The 6212-nt window shown below is 33.6% G+C and overlaps 1 non-coding gene across 1 annotated transcript; it reads left to right on the top strand.

Annotated features, from left to right (window-relative positions):
* Positions 1–6105: 6105 nt before the first annotated feature.
* Positions 6106–6212, top strand: LOC133036360 (small nucleolar RNA R71). Its single transcript, XR_009687017.1, has one exon. It is a non-coding gene; the product is annotated as a small nucleolar RNA R71 (small nucleolar RNA).

Raw genomic sequence — 6212 nt, 5'->3', positions numbered from 1 at the left:
AAAGTAAAAAGTCTCAACTCCAAATCCTCACAGGTATTGAAATATTTGAAAAGAGGAAGGGTTGTCACTCTTGGATTTGGAAAGGTATATTAATTTACGCTCAAATGGATAAAGATTTTTAGGACGAACAATGTAAACAACTATTGACCAATAGATAGGCTAACCAAAAATATTTTGAAATTCAAATAACAAGTTAACTTTCGGGATTTCATAACAATACCTAGAGCCAAAATAAAGAAATAAACAACGATTTTTTTTTTGTTTGTATTTGGTGACTAAAATTTACGAAAAATAAACTGTAGCAAAGTCTCTTTTGATTGATGATGATGTATTATTATTTTTTTTTCTATATATATATATATTATATATGCATATATATTTTTACCGATATATATATTTTTTACTTTGCTAAATGATTAAAACTAAGATATTGCTCTTTATATGATATATATGTATTTTTTTTAAGGGCAATATCCACAATAACTATTTACCGTAGCAAAATTTTCTTTGGTATCTTTTGAATTTTGACCAAGCTACGCTGACAGAGAAATGTTGCTCTTGTTTTTTTTTTTTTTTTTTTTGGTATATAGTATGTAAGATATTGCTCTTTATATGATATATATGTATTTTTTTTAAGGGCAATATCCACAATATATATATATATATATTTATATTCTTTTTTTTTCTTTTTTTTCTTTTTTAACAAGAGGCAACACGTGATAAGAAAATATAAAGATAATAAATTTACAATTAGGCTCAATTCTAAAAAAAAAAAAAAATATCCCTCTAGTAATTGTCATATTTTCAAATTTCAAAAAATTTTGATTTTACCAATTCAGAAGATCAATATATGTTCAAAAAATCGTTTTCTCAATTCTCACTTCTCACAAAAAATGAAAGCTTTTAACTTAAGATTTTTCTCAATTAAATGTGTTAAAAACAATCAAATCATATGTTTGGTTTGTGCAATTTTTACTGGAATTACTATCTAAGTAACTAAATATAGTATAAACTAGTCTAACACAATATTTATTTATTCACATAATTAGCAGCAGAATTTGACTCAAAATTTTCAAAAAGGTAAGAAATTTATCGAACTTAACGCAAGAATATACTCAGTACCCCAAACTAAAATGAGACAGTGTCCTCAATGTCTAAATATGTATATGATAAGAACATGAGATGAGAACCGAAAAAAACGGAGAATATGCACAGTGATAGATGTTAATTTTCTAAAAAACAAATGACAGAAAATAAACTAAAATACTGAAAATAAAGAAAGCAATTAAAGATAGGACCAGTAGTGAAAGAATTCACTAACCTTGGTAAATTGGATCGTGAAGGAGTGTTTCCTCCACTTTAGGTGGTGTTAATTCTAAAAATGGTTTCAACCGTTGTCCATTGACTTTGAATATGTTACCAGTTTTAGAATTTTCAATTTCAACAGCTCCGTGAGGAAAAACAGTACGAACAGTAAATGGACCAGTCCATTTAGAACGTAACTTACCGGGAAACAGATGAAGGCGAGAGTTGTATAAAAGAACTTTCTGACCAGTGGAGAAATCTTTTCGCAAGATGTTCTTATCATGATACAACTTTGTACGTTCTTTGTAACTTTTTGCACAATCGTAAGCATCGTTTCTCAGTTCTTCCAATTCATTTAATTGGAGCTTTCTTTTCTCTCCCGCTTTGTCTAGAGCAAAATTCAGTTGTTTAATTGCCCAAAAGGCTCTATGCTCTAACTCTACAGGTAAATGACAGGCTTTTCCATACACTAGGCGGTAAGGTGACATTCCAATGGGAGTTTTGTATGCAGTACGATATGCCCATAAAGCATCAGTTAGTCTCAGGGACCAATCTTTCCTAGTTGGGTTGACTGTTTTTTCTAGGATGTGCTTTATTTCCCTATTGGAGATTTCAACTTGACCACTAGTTTGAGGATGATATGGTGTAGTGACTTTGTGTGTAATGCCATAATTTTTCATGAGATGTGCAAATGGCTTATTACAAAAATGTGTACCTCCATCACTAATGATAGCACGTGGTGTGCCAAAACGGGAAAAAATATTTTCTTTCAAGAAACGAACCACCACTTTGTGGTCGTTTGTGTGACATGCAACAGCTTCGACCCATTTTGAAACATAATCAACTCCAACAAGAATATACAAATTTCCAAACGAGTTAGGAAAAGGTCCCATAAAATCAATACCCCAAACATCAAATACATCAATAATAAGAATAGGGTTTAAAGGCATCATGTTTCTTCTAGACAGACTTCCTAACTTTTGACAACGTTCACAGGCTTTACAGTATGCATATGTATCACGAAAAATTGTGGGCCAATAAAAACCACATTGTAAAATTTTTGCAGCAGTCTTTTTACTACTGAAATGGCCTCCACAGGCATGATCATGACAAAAAGATATGATTTTAGTTTGATCACAATTCGGGATACATCTGTGTACTATCTGATCAGGACAATATTTAAACAAGTATGGATCATCCCAGATAAAATTTTTCACCTCAGAATAAAATTTATTTTTATCTTGTTTAGACCAGTGAGATGGTATTTCACCAGTAACAAGATAATTCACAATGTCAGCATACCAAGGCAGAGAAGAAACATGCATCAATTGTTCATCAGGAAAAGTTTCGGTGATAGGGGTAGGCTCTTTACTAGTTTCAATAACTAGCCTAGATAAATGATCAGCAACAACATTTTCAGACCCCTTTTTATCACGAATTTCTAGATCAAACTCTTGTAAAAGAAGTATCCAACGGATTAAACGTGATTTTGCATCTTTCTTTGACAAAAGATATCTTAAAGCAGCATGATCAGAATAAACAATTATTTTAGATCCTAACAGATAAGACCTAAACTTTTCTAAGGCAAAGACTACAGCAAGCAATTCTTTCTCAGTTGTGGAATAATTTAATTGAGCATCATTTAGAGTTTTGCTAGAGTAGGAAATAACATGTGGTATTTTATCAATTCTTTGCCCTAAGACAGCTCCTATAGCATAATCAGAAGCATCACACATTATTTCAAAAGGAAGGTTCCAATCAGGAGGTTGAATAATGGGTGCAGTAGTTAGCATAGTTTTCAATTTCTCAAAAGCAATATGACAATCATGATAAAAAACAAATGCATTATCTTTTCCAAGTAAATGGCACAGAGGCCGTGAAATTTTGCTAAAGTCTTTTATGAATCTCCGGTAGAAACCGGCGTGACCTAAGAATGATCTAATTTCTTTCACAGTTTTAGGTGGTGGAAGTTTTGAAATAAGATCAACTTTAGCTTTGTCAACTTCTATTCCCTCAGATGAAATCACATGTCCTAAGACAATTCCACGTTTTACCATAAAATGACATTTTTCCCAATTTAGCACTAAATTCTTTTCTTTACAACGAATCAAGACAAGAGACAGGTGGTGTAAACATTCATCAAAAGAAGATCCATAAATAGAAAAATCATCCATAAAGATTTCCAAAAAATGTTCAACCATATCAGAAAAAATTGCAATCATACACCTTTGAAACGTCGCAGGTGCATTGCATAAGCCAAAAGACATGCGTCGATAAGCAAATGTTCCATAAGGACATGTGAAGGTGGTCTTTTCTTGATCCTCGGGTGCTATCGGGATTTGGTTGTATCCCGAGTAACCATCGAGAAAACAGTAGTACTCGTGACCAGCTAATCTTTCAAGCATTTGATCAATGAAGGGTAATGGGAAATGGTCTTTTCTGGTGAGGCTATTCAGTTTTATGTAGTCAATGCACACTCTCCATCCAGTTTGGATTTTAGTGGGGATTAATTCATCGTTTGCATTCTTGACTACAGTAATTCCAGACTTCTTAGGAACAACATGGATCAGACTGACCCATGAACTATCAGAAATTGGGTATATAATACCCACATCTAATGTTTTAAGTATTTCATCTCTCACTACTTCTTTCATATTTGGATTTAACCTTCTTTGACACTCACGGGATGGCTTTGCATTTTTTTCTAAATGGATTCGATGCATGCACACCGAAGGACTAATTCCTTTGATGTCAGCCATGGTCCACCCTATGGCTTCTTTGTGACTCTTAAGAACTTGTACCAATTTCTCTTCTTGTTTCTTGTCTAACGCAGATGCGATGATAACAGGGAAGGTTTCTGACTCTCCTAGGAATGCATATTTTAGATCTTCAGGTAAAACCTTTAGATCTAACTTTGGTAGTTCAGGGAGTGACTGTGATTCTAATTGGCGAAAGGGTTCAATTGACTCAACTTTGGTGTTCCACTCTTCTGTGTTTATCAATGGTGTAGACTCTAACAAAGAATTTACACTATCAAAAGAACTTTCAAAATTCATACCAAAATGACTTACACAATTTTCAAAAGAATTATCTTTGTTTAGCATGAAATCTTGTGTGACAGAATCAATAAAATTTACCTCATATACATCATCGCAATCAACAGATTTATTAGCAACATTAAAAACATTCAACTCAACAGTCATATTTCCAAATGATAATTTAAGAACACCATTACGACAGTTGATGATTGCATTTGATGTGGCTAAAAATGGTCTACCCAAAATGATCGGAATTTGAGCACTTATGTCTTCAACAAAATGAGTATCAAGAACAATGAAATCAACAGGAAAATAAAATTTATCTACCTTAATCAAAACATCTTCTATGACACCTCTAGGAATTTTCACCAAACGATCAGCTAACTGAAGTGTCATAGATGTTGGTTTCAGTTCCCCTAGACCAAGTTGCTTATAAACAGAATAAGGCAATAAATTCACACTAGCTCCTAAATCAAGTAAAGCTTTGTTAATCACATGATCACCAATAATACAAGGAATGGTGGGACACCCCGGATCTTTGTGTTTAACAAGACTTTTATATTGAATTATGGAGCTGACTTGTTCCGTTAAAAATGCCTTTTTCGGAACATTTGTGTTTCTTTTTGCAGTACACAAATCTTTCAAGAATTTAGAGTAGGCAGGTATTTGCTTAATGGCATCTAAGAAAGGGATATTTATACTTACTTGTTTGAATACCTCTAAGATGTCACCATACTGACTACCTCTTTTGATCGGGAGCAATCTTTGTGGGAATGGAGCTTTTGGAATGAACGGTAAAGTTTGACTCGATTCTTCAACCGAGTCTTTGGAATGTGAACTTTCAGGCTGACTCTTTTCATTTTCTTTCAATGAGTCTTTGTTTATTTCAGCATCAGTTTGAGGTATGTAATCAGGTTTTTCAATAATTTTTCCAGACCTAAGGATAGAAATTGATTTAGCTTCTTCAGTAGGTCTAGATGTACTTACCTCGTACTGACTCTTTGGATTTAGAATGGGTTGACTGGGAAGTTTTCCCTTTTCCCTTTCAGCTACAGCAATAGCAAGCTGACCCATTTGTGTTTCAAGCTTTAATAGGGATTGAGAATTTGTGTGTAAAGCTTGTTGGGTGGTTTGCATAAACTGTTGTAGTGTATCCTCTAAAGATGGTTTTCTTTGTTGTTGAGGATATGGCATATTAGGTTGGGCTTGACTATGATTGGGCGTGTTGTACTGGTGCCCTTGATTCATTGGAGGCTGGTTCTGTCTCCATGAAAAATTTGGATGATTTCTCCAATTTGGATTGTAGGATTGAGAAAATGGGCTATCAGATGATTTCCCATAAGTTTGAAGAGCGTTCACTTCTTCAGAAAATGCCTCTTGGTATATAGGCAATGATGGACATGACTGGGCACTATGACTTGTACTATAGCATAAGGAACAAATTTCATTCCTATGTATAGGAGTATTCATGGATTGACTTAATGACATAGCTTCAACTCTCCTAGTTAGATTTGCTAATGATGTTTTAATATCTACGTCATCTTTGACATCGTAAATTCCACCTCTCTTAGGTGTGTTGGAAGCTTTCGATCTAGGATCTTGGCAATTCCACTGTTGAGAATTTACAGAAAGATTCTCAAGAGACTCCCAAGCCTCATCCCCTCTAAATTGCAAAAATTTTCTAGTGTGCATTGATTGTACCATTTGTCGGTTTGAGAGAGATAATCCATCATAAAAGTATTTTACCAATCTCCATTTTTCAAAACCATGGTGTGGACATTTTAGCAATAAATCTTTAAATCTTTCCCAACATTCATAAAATTCTTCGTGATCTTTCTGATAAAATTCGGAGATTTCTCTCCTAATATT

This window comes from Cannabis sativa, chromosome 3 (genome assembly GCF_029168945.1).
Source record: "Cannabis sativa cultivar Pink pepper isolate KNU-18-1 chromosome 3, ASM2916894v1, whole genome shotgun sequence".
In the NCBI taxonomy this organism is placed as follows: Eukaryota; Viridiplantae; Streptophyta; class Magnoliopsida; order Rosales; family Cannabaceae; genus Cannabis; species Cannabis sativa.
This window is presented reverse-complemented; position numbering and strand designations above follow the sequence as displayed.